Below are 17,234 nucleotides of genomic sequence, written 5' to 3'. Positions count from 1 at the left end.
ACACAAGTGTAACCAGGCATGTCTTCTAAGAGCCACGCCTGTTCCCGTTGCTCTACTCGCCCCTTCGGCCGCATATGATATGAGCCTCATGGACGAGTTGACTATCGAAGATAGGGTAGTCATCTGGGCGCCAACAGTTTGGGCTAATGCCTCAGGAAGATTACCCGTAAGAGACTCACCTAACTCTTTGAGGAGGTCCCTTTGGAGCCTGGTAAAATGACAAAGATAATTCAGCGACCGCAGGGTAAAGGCCGCTGAAGAAAGGGTATGCTTCCCATACCTATCCATGCTCCTGGAATCCTTATTAGGAGGGTGAATAGATGTTGAAGCCTCTGCCACATCCTGCTGAGTGGCAGATGCCACCACCATCGCATCTACTGCAACTCCTTTAGTCAAAAATTCCTTTTGAGGAGGGGCTGAGAGGAACTTGTTAGGCCTGGCAGTCACCAGTTCCACAGTGTCAGGGTATTCCCACACCCTTCGAGAAACTAAATCTAGTAATTCATTGAAGGGTGGAGACACCCAGGAGGTGGAGGGCTGGGCCCCAAAGGCCTTGAGGAAGACTGACTCCTCTGCGGAAGGGGTTTTAGACTGCCAATCGCCTCTCTGTCTCAGGATCTCGAGGATATCTGAGAATGCGACGTCATCTGAGGACAATTTTGGGGACCCCTCCGCATCATCGAGGTCAGTATCTGATGTGATAGACTCATCCTGGGAGTCAATGTGCTTCCTCTTGCACAATTTTTTTCTTGGAGGTTCATCTGAAGCGGATTCAGAAGGACCTCCCGGGAGAAGGGAACCCCCCAAGGGGGTATCCTCAGGCCCTGGGGCCCCACTGTCGTGGGAATGAAGCACACCAGAAGCACCAGTTCCCAAGTCTAGGGAAGGTGAGGTAGAGACTTGCTGAGCCGGCAAGGACATGGCCAGCGCACTCCTCATGGCCTCAAAAGCAGGACCTCCAGACTCTACGGAGGACACAGGCTGAGAGACCACACGGTGCAGGAATCCCTGTGGCCGACGCTCCGAGGGGAAGACTAGGCACCAAAGCTACCAGTTCCAAAGTGTTCCCCTCGGCCCCGACCGAGGAAGTCCCGGTACCGAACCCTGATGCCGAGGACAGGGTAGGGATGATGGTCGGAACAGAGAAGCTCCGAGGGAGTCTTGGTTCCGACTGGACAACTCTGCTCCGCTCTACCATCACCAACTCCAACGGCTCTGAGGAGGTTGGAGGAGGAATCGGATGCGTCGAAGTGGGGACCGGCTCCGGAGCTGAGTGGGCTGGAGCCGAGACCATTTTTGCAAAAACCGGGGACTGGAAAAGCCTCTGGATAACTCTGTCCAAATCTGAGTCTGACAACCTGGAGGATTTAGAGGAAATAGATGGGGGCCGAGACGACTTCTCTCTCGGCTCCGATAGACCAGGGGACCGGCTCCAAAATGGCTCCAGCACCATCGGCACCGGATCCAGAACCGTATGAATAAGCATCGGCGCTGAAGGGGACTTCAGGGCCGGGGAGGGAGAGTCTGAGCTGCACACCTCCAACGGCTCCGAGACCAAAGGAGCCGAAGCAGGTGATTCGCCTCTCGATCCCCCAACCTGCGGCTCCAACACCAATGGAGCCGAGGAAAGAGGTATCGAGGCAGACCCTTCCACCCGAGGCTCCGAAGCCATTGGAGCCGAGGAAGAAGAGGTTGACCTATGCTTCTTGGAAGTCGGTTCCGATGGACTGGTCGGAGCCGACGACCTTTTCTTTTTAGAAGCTGGAGAGGAAGGAGAAGCCAAAGCATCTTCAAAGGAGGGCTTAATAAGGCCCTTAAGGATCAATTTATTTTTTCATTTTTGAAGGACCCTAGAGGAAAAAGCATGACAAACACTACATGTTTCCTGCAAATGTTTCGGTCCCAAACAATATACGCAAACAGCATGGCTATCAGTAAGAGACATTTTGTAGTTGCACTTGGTGCACTTTTTAAAACCAGACTTCTGCTCTTTCGACATCCTATCACACAACTATTTCCACAACAAAAAGCAAACCTTAAAGTAGGGCATGAGCCCTTTGACTCAAAATGGGACTGGCCCGAGATACAGAACACAAAACGGGCAGAAGCCCTCTAACTTAAACGGGCTTAGCCCGATAAATCAGGACGTACAGAGAGACAAAATCAACACATCTAACACACACAAATAAGGGCAAGGGCCCTCTAACTTAAACGGGCCTTGCCCGGAAAGTAGAAGAAAAAATACCAACAACCAATCAACCCAAAACAGGTTCACACACACACGTAAAGCTGTTAAAACAGCTTTTTGTTAAATTTGTGAAGAAAACCCTAGGTCAAAAGACCAAAAAGTAATCAAAAAATCACTTAGCTCCAGCCAAGTCGAGACCACGTCTAGCTTGAAAAGCGGCAAACGAGATCTGGGGAAGCAGGCGTGGTGCATTCTGTGATAAGGGGTAGCCCAGCCAATTAGAGACTTTGTTCTAGTATATAGTGGCCGAATCGAAGCCGATGGATCGGCTCCGAACCCATCAGCTATGAATGTAGGCGAGATAGGATCCCATTACATCCTTGGGTCCAAACAATGACAAGGCTTTGATGGGAGCATTGAGAAAGGAAGCCTTGAAGGGTTCCATGAAATTACACAAGTGCATCCAGGCATGTCGTCTCAAAACAATGCCTGAACCCACCTCTCTAGCTGCTCCTTCTGATGCGTGAGATATCAGGCACATGGAGGAGTTAGATATCAATTGAATGGTAGCTAGCTGAGAGGCCGCTTTGTCACAGACCTCATCAGACAGAGCTCCAGCCAAAAGTTTCAGAGAGCTCAGAAATTAAGTCTCTTTGAAGCCTGGTAAAATGTGCCATATAGTTCAGGGACCTGACTGCAAAGGTCGCTGATGCATAAGTACGCTTCCCTATTCTGTCCAGAACCTGGGACTCTTTGTTGGGCGGATGGACAGTCTGGCTTTATTCTTCCGCCAGGTCATTTTTAGTTGCGGCCGCCACCACCAAAGCATCTACAGGAAGACCTTAGGACCAATGGAGATCACTAGCTGGAGGGGACAAAATTTTATCTGGCCTGCGGGGAATGGCCTCAATGGTGTCAGGAGCCTTTCATGCACGCTGCATGACAAGCCAGACAAGTTCGTCAGCAGGTGGAGTAACCCAGGAGGTAGGGGGCTGGGCACAAAAGGCCTGCAGGAATACAGAATCTTCAGAGGTCAGGTTGGAGGGCTGCCAGTCACCTCTCTGTTTAAGGATTTCAAGGATATCACCAAAAGATAACTCAGAGAGTGATCGCGGGGATCTTTCCCCATCATCAAAGTCTGTGTCTTCAGTAAGGGACTCCTCTGTGGAGTCCATGTGCTTCCTCTTGCATGAGCTCTTTTGATGATCTTCCTCAGAGGGAGAAGCTGGGGAAGACAGCTCAAAAGGGGTCTCCTGTGGGAGTATGTCCTGAGGCCCCTGTGCCCAGTGTCTGCTAGGAATGACTTGTGTATGTTGCGGTCCAGAGGAAGGCAGGGAGAGTGATAGCACAGGATTGCCAACCGATGCCAGAGCCTTCTCCATAAGCTGGAAGGCCGCTCCACCTGAAGAGGGATGGGGACCCAGGGCAGGAGTCACCCCTCACCTAAGTGGCTCAGCCTGCCGACTCAGAGTCCCTCGATGGCTGGGAAACGCCAAAGTATGTACACCACAGCTGACATCCTGGGCCGTGACAAGACTCTCCTGCCACAAAGGCAACTGTGGCTCCTTAGTGAGGTCCATAAAAGGAACCGTAGTGGGGGAAGACTGTGCTATATCAAGGGCTTCAAAGGCAATGAAGGAGGAGAATAAGTAGGGGTCTTTGGTAAAGGGTGATCACCTCCCGAGGAAGGATAGGTCCTGGGGGGGGGTGGAATACCTCTGGCCAAAAGCACTTGACCCACAAGATGCAACACATCGTGTTCAGAGAGGCTTCTAGCAGATTTCACGGACATGGCTGAGGGAGAGCCAGGTCTATCCAAGGACGGAGCAAACTCAGTGCCCGCCACAGAGGTGGTGTACACTGAGAACAATGGAGCTGTAATGGACTGAACTACTGGTGTCTGCACCAAGGAAATCATTGGTGCCGAAGGCGTGGTCTGCTCCGATGATGAGGTCGGTACCGAAGCGGTAAGGCCTGAGCCAAAAACATCGGTGATGAAAGCTGAATGGTCGGTACCGAGAGGGAAGTCGGTACCGGGTAAGTTGTCGGAGCCGAAAAGGAAATGGGGGGGGTCAAAACATCCATCGACGTCATAACAGTCTGCAATGACTGGACAGTCGGTGCCGGTAAGGGAGTCTGAACCGAGGAGCTCTTCAGTACTGACATGGTATGGGGTACACTAGTCGGTGCCAAGGTTGCAGATGGCACTAACAGCCTTGGTGCCGAGGGTCTAGACACCGAAAGCGCTGGAGCCGAAGAAGTCAAATCCGAACTGGAAAGCTTAGCTTTCTTGGGTCTCGGTTCCTGAGGGTCCCAGCTGGGGACGAAGGAAAAGACTTGGCCTTTTTATGTTCCTCACTCTTTTTCTTATGGGATCTTGGAGGGGTTGAAGCCTCCGACCCAGAAATAGCCTCTGAAAAAGGAGATTTAAGTAGCCGCTTCAAAATTAATTAATTTTTTTCTCTCAATTAAAGTCCTGTTAGAGAAATTCTTACAAATCCCACAAGGCGGGTCAACTGTTAAATGTGGCACACCCAAGCAATAGACACACAGGGAATGTGCATCTGAAGTAGGTAATTTATGGCCACAATCTAAACATATTTTAAACCCTGGGCTACCTTTTTTATCTGCCATGTTAGTTATAGGAAAGAAAGAAAAAACAGAAAAATACCAGTAATGGTAAAAGAATTACTAGAAGGTAACAAGGAAAAAGGGTTTACCAACGATGGTAAAAAAGGAATTACCTTGTGGTAAAAAGAGGGGAAAGGAGTTGAAAAGATTCGAAAAAGGGTAGTCGCTAAATGCGATAAACTAAGAAATAATTATCTAATAACTTTTTTGTGAAAAAAGGTTGTCTTAGAACTTAGCATGAAGAAAAATACTGTACTTAGCTCAAGAGAAGTAGCTTGACACGACCGAATGGTGATGCGGCAAACGAAATCTGGGGTAAGAGGGAGAGGGGAATTCTGGGTAAGTGTTTTAACTTGAGAGTTTGTAGCTGACGTGAGCTTGGAAGATGGTCGGCTTGGTTCCGAGGTCGGAACCGATACCCACACATAAGGAATGAATGAGGATTAACAATATCAGATCAGTAATTCACCTTTATTCCCCCTCAACAGAATAGTTGTACCCTTGCATGTGCCGTAACAGTAATTCACTTTTGTTCCCTCCCAAAAGAACAGACCATTCTTCTTTGGGCCATAATACTAACTCACCTTTGCTCACCCAAAAGCACAGTCTATGCTTGTTTGTGCCATCCAACCTGCCCTTCAGTTGTTGGCAGATGCATATCATATTATTGCCAGTTAATATCCTCACACATGTTAAGGCCAATGATGTAGCATGACTTACAGACTGCATGTCTCTGAGTACTGGTCAGATAACTGATGAATGACCAGGGAACACAGAAAGCTAAGACACAGCTGTATATCTGCAAGCAATAATCACAACAGGTTGTGTGATCACTAAGTGCACTGCATCCAAATTTAATAATAAATGTGGAAATAACAGTTTATGGTTTGATATCAGTGTAAATTCTGTTGGAGTTGGTTGTGTGAGGAATGGCTTAAGTTCTTTGCTGCAAAGCTGTTTGTGTGGCAAAGGGGGATAAGGGACCCATCCTGCTTTCTGAAGGTGCATTGGAGTGAGAGTTGAAATCCAGACCTATGTAGACATACCTCATGTGTACTAACATTTTCTACTGTGTATGCCATATATTGATTTTCCTCATTTCAAATATTCTCACTTTTTTAATTTATCATTTTATTTTTTACTAAGTAATACTAAAACCTGACAGAGAAAACACAATTTGCCAACAAATGAAGAGAAGGTTGGATGTTAATGAAACAGAACCTGAGAACTGTGCACTGCTTACTTGCATTTTCAATCCTGACAGGCGTGCATGTAACACTTTTAAGTCTAACCTGACACACTCACCTGATGTAAGCATTCACAGTTGCTATCCCATAAACACAAACACCGAGGGAGTGCCTGCACTATGTTTACATCCCTACATGTATCCAAATTTTTGGTATTCAGCAATTCTAATGTCTTCATACCTCATTTGCATCTTCGCCATGCTGACAGCCCTGAATCTACACCATTGGCAACTGTGTAGCTAGGGAAACTGAAGGGGAGACAAATGTTGAACACAGAAGGGAGGATATTACTTTAGGATATATCTGCACAGACGAGTACTGCTATTTAGATGGATATGCCCACATTTTGTCAGCTACACACTGCATATGCTGACATGTAACTATGAATAGTCCGTTTAATGGTTTTAATATTTATTTTGATTAACACACACTTACACATTTTGTTGTCTGCATCATACCTCTCAACTGTACAGATTTTTGTTTCATATTTTTGGTCCATTTTTCATAAAACATTCTGGCATAACATTGCCAAGTCATTAAAGATTGATGTCAGAAAATAATGACAGACATTTGGGTTTCAGATTTCATACCATTCAGAAAATTCTTGCTAACATAAAACCTGTTATTCTATCAACTTTCTAAGTTTGTAAGAGCAATATTTAAAAATTGTCCCTATTTTTGGGCATTTTTACCCCAATATTTGGATGTCTTGCCCTAACAGTGTGACAGGTATGGTCTGCATTACTTACAATGTGTACTGTTCATTTGGGATGGGGTAGCAAAGCTGAATTTCTGTGCTTAACACAAGCTCTGTTAGTTTAGCAACTTTAAATTAATAAGAACAATATTTAAAACGTGTCCTTATTTCTGTGCATTTGTCCCCCACTATGTCAGACTTTGTCCAGATGTCTTGTGCTATGAGGCTGAGAGGTGTGTGTAAGAGATCGAGAGGTGCACAAAGCTGTTAATTGCTACTGCTCCAAACCTGTTTTTTCTATCAATTTTCTAAGTTTGTAAAAGCAATACTTTGGGGCATTTCCCCCCATTATTTATGGCTTTGACCAGATGTCTTGCCCTAAGAGGTTGAGAGGTATGGTCTGCATTACTGTACTGTTTGTCTGGGGGTGGGGCAGCAAAGCTGCATTTCTGTTCTTTAGCAACTTTCTAAGTTAATAAGAGCAATATTTAAAATCTGGGCCTTTGTCCCAATTACTGATGGCTTCATCCAGATTTCTTACTCTAAGAGGTTGAGAGGTATGCCATGTAGTCGCCTTTCTGTGGCTGTATTCAACAGATGTAACACTAGCACACAGTCTACATGATTAATTTCTGGCTTGTTGAATTGCATTGTGGTGCCTCCTGGGTTGCTTATACAGCTAATTAGCATGCCAATATGTTTAACTCCTTTCCGTGGGGGTACACGCCTCTACACAGCTCTTAATGAATTTAAATTTTGCCCTGGTATTGTGTGCATTGCACCACAATGCAGGCACCATGAAAAAACACCATGTACATTTTATTGAATCCGTGGGGTTGTTCCCCAAGATACAAAAACTAGGCTAGGCTAGACAGAATTTATTATTTCACAGGAACACATGCATTTAATTGAAAGTTTTTGGTACACATCCTATAACTATTTCAGATCACACTCTAATAATACCAAAATAAAAATGCAGGGTAATGAAATAAAAATGAGACACTCATGCTTTCTCACCTATCTGTTGAAAAGAGATGAACTTAAGGAATGGGTAGTGGAAATTATTCAGGAGTTATTAGAGAAGATATATATTTTTTTCTGAAAATATAGCTAGGAAGTGGGATAAAATTAAAGTAGAGTTTAAAAATAGGGTGGAAATAAAAGAAAGAGAACTATGGTTAAGAAGTAACAAGAATTATTTAGAGGGACTGACAAAGATTAAAATACTGCAGACTAAGGGGAGTCACACAGAACAAGAAGAGGAGCAACTACAGAACGCTAAACAGAACATAAGGGATTACCTCAATAATTGGAATGAGTTTAGAAAGATTGCTGTTAAGCAACTGTTTTTAGGTAATAACTCCAGAGCACAAAATCTTTTAGCTCAACGACTCTGACTCAGGCAACAGAAAGTAGAAAGGGCTGTTGCCAAGCTTAGGGAGCCTATAACAAGTAAACTAACAAGCAATCCTGTAGAGGTACTAGACATATTTCAAAAATGTTATGAAGGTCTGTATAAATCAAGAAAAATTAAAAATGGAAATGTTTATGGATTAATTAAATATTGCAAGGCTAGAGGTAAATGACGCTAAATTACTAACAGTTAGGATAGAAGGAGATGAGATAAAAATGATAATGCATAACCAGTCCACAGGAAAGTCCCCAGGAATATATGGTATTTCCTATGGAAGTTTGGAAGCTAGGAGGAAAAACTGATAAAAATCTGGAAGGTTTGATTTAACAGTATTTTAAGAGGAGGAGAAGCACCAACATCCTGGAAGAAAGCGGTGGTGCCTGTAATACCTAAAGAGGGTAAAGATCCATCAGACTCAGCTGCATACAGACCCATTTCAGTATTAAACCATGATTATAAAGTGTTTATATCTGTAATTTGACAACATTAACAGAACACTGATGATCCAGAGAGAAGGAGAGTGTAAGAAAATACCACTGTTGTTGGTGGGTCTTGATGCAGAGAAAGCATTTGACAGATTAATCTGGGAGTTTATGAGCAAGGCAAGGGAAACATTTGCATTCCCTGATAAAAATACAAGGTTGATTAGGAGGATATATGAGGGACTGGAGGTGAAAATTAAAGTGGGTGGGTTCCTCTCTGATAACTTCTGTTTGAGTAGAGGAATCAGGCAGGGATGTCCTCTTTCCCTTTTGATATTTGTATTATATTTAGAACCACTGGAAAAGAAAATAAGGGGTTCAGAAATTCAAGGATAAAATTGGTATGGTACTCAAGAAAAGCTGGCTCTATTTCCAGATGATATTATTTTATACCTGATAAAACCAGAAAAGGACACTTCAGTGTTGTGGGACATTTTGAGACAGTTTCAAATCTTTTTAGGATAAAAAAGTAATATTGCTAAAACAAAGGCAATAGCTGTAAATTATATTCTTACACATGAATTGGTTCAGCAATATCCATATTTATGGAGACATGATAAAAATGAAGTATTTAGGAATATGGATTAAAAAGGATTATGTTATGACAGCTAAGACTATATGAGAAGAGACTAAACAAAAGATAATAAAAAAGCTGAGAAATTGGAAGCTCTTTTTTATGGCTATGGATAGCAAGATACAAGCAGTTAAAATGTTTTTAGTCCCTTTAGTTTTACACACAGGTCAGGCATATTTTTTATCAACCAGATGAGGAGTTGTGAATAGCAATTAATAAAAAGCTGAAGGATTTTATCTGGGAGGAGAAGACGGTAAGAGTCAAGTGAGATAAGGTGATTTTTCCAGTGCAGGGATTATATGATTTGAATGGGTATTTCAGAGCTACACAGTTAAGGCTCCTACACATAGCACAAGCAGAAACCTTTAATTCAAATTGGAAATGGATGATAATGAAGCAGGGAGGAAGCCCAAGAAACAAGGAGACACTGGGATTTTGGATTAATATCCTTAATGAGAATAATAATAACAATACAGAATATTATATTCATAAAGTAGCAGAAAGTATTCTAAGAACTAAGCCAACACGGGAATGGAGAAAGGAGATTTCTCCAATAGGGATGACTGCAATTAGGGATACAGACAATAAGAAAGTGGGCTGGAGTTTATTGGGGAAAACTGGCAAAATAACCAAGGTATTAGGAGCAAATAAATATAGAGGGAAAGGTAACAGAATGGGAAAAGGCCAAGAATGTATTTGGACTACAGGCTAGATTTTGCCTCCCTATCAAGGATTGATATCAGAGTATAGGCAAAGAGAAAGAAGTAGTGGGATCCTAAGTGAAAAAACAGCACTGGTAGAGGTTTTAGTAGAATATAGAACAGATGCTGTTGTTAAAAATAATTAATAGACCATATAAAATATTGCATGATAACTATAAGAATTTATCACAGGAGGTTAGAAAGAATTGGGAAGAGCGATTGGATAGGCAAATCATAAAGAAACAGTGGGGCAATATATGAATGTCTCCCAAATATGCAATAAAGTGTAGACAATTTAGGATCTTTGCTTTGAAGTGTTTACATAGGTATTTTTTATACCCTGAAGAAGACTTAAAATAATTTTTCCTCAGGGAGACAGCAAATGTTGGAGATGTGATACAAAGAGATAATTGGGAACATATCTTCTGAGACTGTAATGAGTTGGCAGACTTTCAAAATTCCATGCAGACTACTGTATCAGATGTACTGGGTGAGCAAATTGGTATAACTAAGGAAATATTTTTTTTGAATTATGATGCATCTCAGAATTGCCTAGAGATATTAAGGACTTGCTTAGTTTAATTATGGTGGCTGCCAATAAAGCAAGCACTAGAAAATGGAAATCAAAGTCTAAGCCAACTGTACTAGAAGTAGTGAATATAGTTACAGAGATAAAACAAATGGAAATGATATCTTTAGAAAAGGGTAAGAGCAAATTACGTAGAACAAAATGGGAACTGTGGGAACAATGCATGCAGAAGAGGAATGAGGTTTAAAAGAACACAGGATATGAATGAGCTATGTAACATTTGACTGGCAGTGACTGGGTAGATTATAATGTATAATGTTTGCAACTAAAATTATATCAATATGGTTTGTTTTCATTTGTATAAATGTATGATTGCCTATGTTGTAAGCAAGTAATAATTAAATAAAAACATTTTTGTTTAAAAAAAAAAAAAAAAAAAAACATTAATACAACAATGATGATCCAGAGGGAAGTGGATTGTAAGAACGTACCACTCTTGTTGCTGGGTCTTGATGCAGAGAAATTATTCAATAGAGTAAGCTAGGATTTTTTGAGTAGGACAATTGAAGCATTTGCATTCCCCTGATGTGATATTAAGGTTAATTAGGAGGCTATACAAAGGATTTGTGGCAAGGATTTAAGTTGGAGGATTATTCTGGGATAAGTTGTATCTGAAGAGAGGAACTAAGCAGGGGTATCCTCTTTTTTATTTGCTTTATATTTAGAGCCACTGACAAAGAAATAAGGGCCTCAGAAATGCAAGGATTTAATTGGTATGGTAATTATTTTGTACCTGATAAACCCAGAAAAGGACATCTCAGTGTTGTGGAACATTATGAGACAGTTTCAAGTCTTTTCAGGATATACAATTAATGAAGATAAAATAAAGGCTATAGCCATAAATTATGCAACCACACACAATATGGTTCAGCAATGCCCATATTTATGGGGACATGATAAAATAACAAATTTAGGGATATGGATTAAAAAGGCTTCTGTTGTGACAGCTAAGAAATTTGGAAACAGAATAAACAAAATATGATACAAAAAGAGACAGACTGGAAGCTCTTGCTTATAGATACAGATAGTAATATGGAAGCTGAAAAAAATGTTTTAGTCCATTTATTTTTATATACTGGTCAGGCATATTTTTATCAACCAGATGAGAAGTTGTGAACAATAATAAAGAGTTGAAGGAATTTGTCTGGGAGTGGAAAAGTCAAGAGTTAAGTGGGCTAAGTTGATCCTTCCAGTAGAACAAGATAATTTTGGATTACCTGATTTGAAAGGATATTTTAGAGCTACACAAATAAGATCCATTTACATAGCACAAGCAGAAGGTTATAATTCAAAACTGAAAGGGATGATGAAGAAGCAGGACAGAAGTTCAAGCAATAAAGAGACAGCATGATTTCAGATGCAGATCCTTAAGGAGAATAATAAGCATACAAATTATTATATTCATAAAGTAGGTGAAAGTATTCTGAGAACTAAGCCATCATGAGAATGGAGAAAGGAGATTTTTCTCATAAGGATGACTGCAAGCAGGGATTCAGAAAATGGGCAAGAGGGGGCTGGAGTGTACTGGGGGAAACTGGCAAAAGAACCAAGGTATTAGGAGCAAATAACTAGAGAAGGAAAGGAAATAGAGTGGGATGAGGCCAAGAAGATGTATTTACTGCAGGTTAAAGACTGCCTTCACTACCAGTGATTGATATCAGAGTATAAGCAAAGGGAAAGGGATAGGCAAATATTGAGTGAAAGACCTGGTCTGGTAGAGTTTTTAGTTGAATCTAAAAAACAGAAACTGCTCTTAAAAAGGCTAATTAGTAGGGCATATAAAATATTGCATGATAACTATAAGAATATATTAAAAAGGAGGTCAGAAACAATTGGGAAGAGAGACTGGAAAAAGCAATTTGCAAGAGAACAATGGGAGGACAGAAGTATGGCTCTCAAGTATGCAGCAAAGTCCAAAGGTTTAGGATCATTCAAAGTGTTGAGAGTAGAAAGTTTTATATCCTAAACAGACTCCAAAGATTTTTTCCTCAGGTAGACTGTAAATATTGGAGGAGTGATGGGGAAGAAACAGGTAAATGGGAACATATGGTTTGGGAGTTTAATGAGCTGGCAGATTTAAAAAAATCCCCACTGACTCCTCTGTCAGAAATCTTGAACAATTTTTTTTAAATAAGGGATTGCTTCTTTTGAGCTGGGATACAGGATCTGATTTGCCTAGACTTACTAAGATCTTATTAAGTTTAATTCTGTTGACTGCCAAAAAAAGCAATTACTAAAAATGGAAATCAAAGTCTAAACCATCTGTATTTGAAGTACTGAATACTGTTGTTGTTGTGTCTTTCAGCTTTTTCTGGTTAGGGGTCACCACAGCGGAACTCCGGTCCGCTCATGATTGGCAGTAGATTTTTACGTGCTGGCTTGCCGCGCCTAACGCACAACCTTCAACAAAGGAACGCCCATTCATGCATGTCGCCACACAGAAGACGCTCTAACTGAGAATTGAACGGGCAACGTCTAACTGTGAGGCGACAACGCTACCGCAGCACCACCATCGCAATAACTGGAAACGAGACATTTAGAAAAATGGAATAATGTTCAGGAGGAGGAGCGAGATTTAAAGGCAGGCAGGAATTGAGTGATTTGTGCAATGCTGCATTGAAAGACAGTTGTTAAAAAGAAAGAAAAAAAATGCAGCATATAATGTGTATCTGTATACATGCCTATGTCTTAAGTGATATTTTAATAAAATTAAAAAAAAAGATAAAGAACTTAACTGTCTGCATATAATATTTTGAATACTGGAACCCTGATAGATTAAGAAAGAAGAAGTCTAGGATTGGTCTCCAAGTTTCCTCTTTCTATGGCACCAGAAAAATTTCTGAATAAAAATCTTTGCCTGTCTGATTTGAGGACACAAATTCATTGATGCCTGGGATAAATTTTCAATTTACAGAATGAGAAGGAATCCACTGAAATGGGGGAAGGGATTCCCATTGCCACCTGTACCCTTGTTGGATGATTCTCTGAATCCATTTTTCTGAGATAATCTGATTCCACAGGGGAAGATCAAAGCATAGACTGAGGGAGGGATTTAAAGGATTGCTTGGGGGGAGGGGTTGTAGAAGTAACTAGTCGCTCTAGCTTTTTGGACTCTCTTTGGTTCTGGGGGCTCTTCCTTTCTTTTTCGAGGCTCCTTGCCACTTATTTTTAAAATTCTCTTTGTTAGAACTTTGCTGGGGATGCTTATTTTACTTCTTAGAAATGGTCCTGAATAAGAAGGAAACTTTTAGTGAACTTAGAAAAAGAGGTTTGAAAAAATAGGTAACCTGTGAATCAATGTCCCTCTTTCATCAATCTTTTTATGATTTTAGCGTCAGAAGTGCCAAACAGAACATCTTTGTAAAGGAATGAATTTAAAATCTCAGCTTAACACCTTCTTAACACCTTCTGTTAAATTTTGAGAAAGCAATCAAGCAAATGTTCTCATAACTGTACCAACAGGAGCAACTCTGAATACAGCATCATCAGAATTCTAAGATCCCTTTTAAGAAGTGTTCGGTTACCTGAGAAGCAGACGCAGCTAAGCAATTTAATGAAGTTTTAACATCTGAAGAAGGAAGGTTAATAGTTAACTTTTTCATGTAGTCAAAAGAAGCCAATAACATGTTTATTTACATGGGAGCCAGACAGTTCAGAATTCTGAAAGTTAAAGTAGCATAAGAATAAACTTTCTTCCCAAATGTATCAACAGCTTTCCCATCCTTGTCAGAAGGAAAAGGGTTAGTATTCATAATATGCTTGGCAGAAGATTACTTTGATAAGGAAATGACTGCACTATCTAATGTAGGATTAGAAAACAGATATTTACGCAACTGATGTACTTAGTATAACCTATCTGACTTTTTGGGAGCAGACGGTTAACCGAGAGATATATTAAAAACTGTTGAGAAAATATCCTCTAAAGATGATGTAACAGGAGGGATAACATCAGGCTGAGGAAACTCTACTTGTAACAAATCATACTGCTTTTGCTGGGAAATAGGGATTTAATTCTGTTCGTATTGAAATAAATCTTTAATTTTAGTTAGAGTCTCAGAAAAAAATAACTTTTCTGGAAGGAAAGGAAATCTGAAGGAACACTTTTCTCAGAATCAGGATCTTCATCTTGAGGGGAATTTACTGAAGAAAAACACTCCCCTTCCATTATCTGCTTTTCTGACTATGACTTAGTATCAGAATGTGAGGGAAATCTTTTCCTTTTCATGTTTGAAGACAGTGAAGGGACAGAATTTAAAACATTAAAAGCAGAGAACAATCCCTTAGGAAATCCCAGCAAGTCTTCCCTGTCCATTGTTAAAGAAACAGGAGAAGAGAAGAGAAGACATTCTTTAATTTTTGCTTTCTTTTCCTGGGTAATGCCTCAGAAAAAGGCCGCCCTATTAATATCACCTCAGGTCTCCCCTCTGAAGAGGCCACTAGCATAGTGGTGCTAACTCCGTCAACAAAGGATACAGACAGAAAGAGGGCGCTAGAGAGAGAGACAGTGACTGAAAAGAGTGGTTCTCCCTTATCCAGTGAGGGCAACTGCATAGCCACAGAATATGTGTCTATCTCTTTGTCCTTCGTGGCTTCCCAAGGAGCTAGTCTACACCAAAGGAACTAAAAGCAAATGATGACTGGTTCGAGGAACCAGGTCTGATTACAACAGGGTCACCTATCAGCAGTTAAGGCACTGTGGAAGCAGGCCTGACACTCAAAGACTCACTGCAAGCTTTCTCCTTCTTGTGGACAGGAGAAAGAAGAACTGAGGAGACAGATACTTGCTCCATGGCTTAGCTGAGAAAGAGAGCCAGAAGGTCAGTAGCAGAGCCTGGTTGAGTTGATAAAAAGAAAAAGGAAGAGTTTTTGAGCTAAACAAATTCAGTGACAGTCCACAAAAGCACAAAATTCTAGCTGCCCCAGTGGTGTAGAGAGACAAAGCCTTGACTATGGCCCAGCAGAGCTAGGTTCAATTACAGGCTCAGGCAACTGATGGAGAGGCATGGAGTTACCATCCCTAGTGGGCTGGTGGTTCTGTGGGTGTCTCATGAGTCATGAACAGCAATAGTGCTGACACTGTCAAAGTACTGGGAGTGGTGGCAGTTGGCAGTATTATGTGCCAACATAAAGTTGACTGGGTTAAGCAAGTGATAGTCCATATTTGGCATCTAGTGACTGCATGGGCATCTTTTAGGCTTGAGAGGCTTATGTCTGACTGCATGGGCATCTTTTAGGCTTGAGAGGCTTATGTCTCCTCTCAGCCACCTTATTATCCATCCTCATACCTTCATCACAGCCTCACACTTACAACCTTGTATTGGGAATGATGCCCCATTGGTACTACTATTGCAGAATGCATGATAATAGATCACTATCGATCTTCATATGTAGCCTGAAAGGGGGATGTTGTGTTCATGCTCTTCCAAATGCACAAAGTCTAAAGATGTTACTGGGGTCAGTATACTCAGAACAACCATAGCAGTCACGGAGTTTCTCAGCCTCCACCATAGGGTTACTGTGGTTAGTTCACTCCATCCTCCCACAAGGATGGGAAAGCTGACAACTGGCCAAGTATATCCCACATCTCCTTATCAGTTTTGTAGCTCTTGGAACACTTAGAAGCCAGCCACCAGTGCTCTGGCCAGGAGAAGGCAGTTCACCTTGTCTTTCCTTTTCTTTTGGCATTCAATATTGGCAGCTTCCTGTAATGATATAAAAAAGGAGATCTGAACAATGAGAGCAGCAAAAAAGGTTTGAGTTCTGTGGCAGTAGCACATCTCTTAATACAGGCACAGGTGATATCAGTGTGGATCAAAGATGAAGGAGCATGACTACCAGAGCCGTACCACTGCTTGTTAGTTTAACACAGTTGACCAAAGATATGAAGGCTATGAGCAGCGAACAAGCATCATCACATAACACCAATCTTGATTCCTTTACTCTCTGAGTAAGTCAATTAACTAGACAGCACACCCAGGTTGCCATGGAGAAGAAGCACTTGTGATTACTAAATCAATAAAAAAATATCAGTGTGTAGCTGGTGACTGATGAAAAGATGTCTACTTGTTCAAAAGATACTTTCTAGGTCCTTTCAGTGGAAGATGTTTAATTTTCTAACCCACTGTTGAAATACTTTAACCTTTTAAAACTGGTTTTGGTTCCTTTCCTTCTGGGTTTGGACATGCTCAATCCCACTATATCTGATATCTGTTTTGTAACTTCACTGCTAAAGGGTGAGATTTAGGAGTTTGATCCTGAATGCTGTTATATTGCTGTGATGCTACTGAGGTGAGGAGACTTTTTACATAATGTAAAATTCCAATATGTGACCTTCCTGTGCATAATGTACATCGGCCTCAGTGTAGGTGCAAGCTTTCACATGGAATGCCTATTGTGGGCACCTGCCAGAAATGTCAAATTATACCTGTAAGCAACAGTGCCCTAAATATCCATCAGAGTGCTACTAAAGTGTCAGAAGCCCTCACTCTTCCTCATAGACTAAGAGGAGGAGTTATGACCACTCATTCCTTCCCCATCTGGCAGAAAGTACAGTTATGTAAGTTAACTTATTATAACAGTAGATGTTTGAGTAGATCACTGTTGAAGTACAATAAAGCTGTATGGGATATTTTCTGCCATGAATATTGGACATCCAGCCAATCTACTAAAGCTATTGGGTGCCTTCATTGCTCACTGTACATTCACTATAGC

This window comes from Protopterus annectens, chromosome 1.part0 (genome assembly GCF_019279795.1).
Source record: "Protopterus annectens isolate FY-2018-M chromosome 1.part0, PAN1.0, whole genome shotgun sequence".
NCBI classification, from domain to species: Eukaryota; Metazoa; Chordata; order Ceratodontiformes; family Protopteridae; genus Protopterus; species Protopterus annectens.
This window is presented reverse-complemented; position numbering follows the sequence as displayed.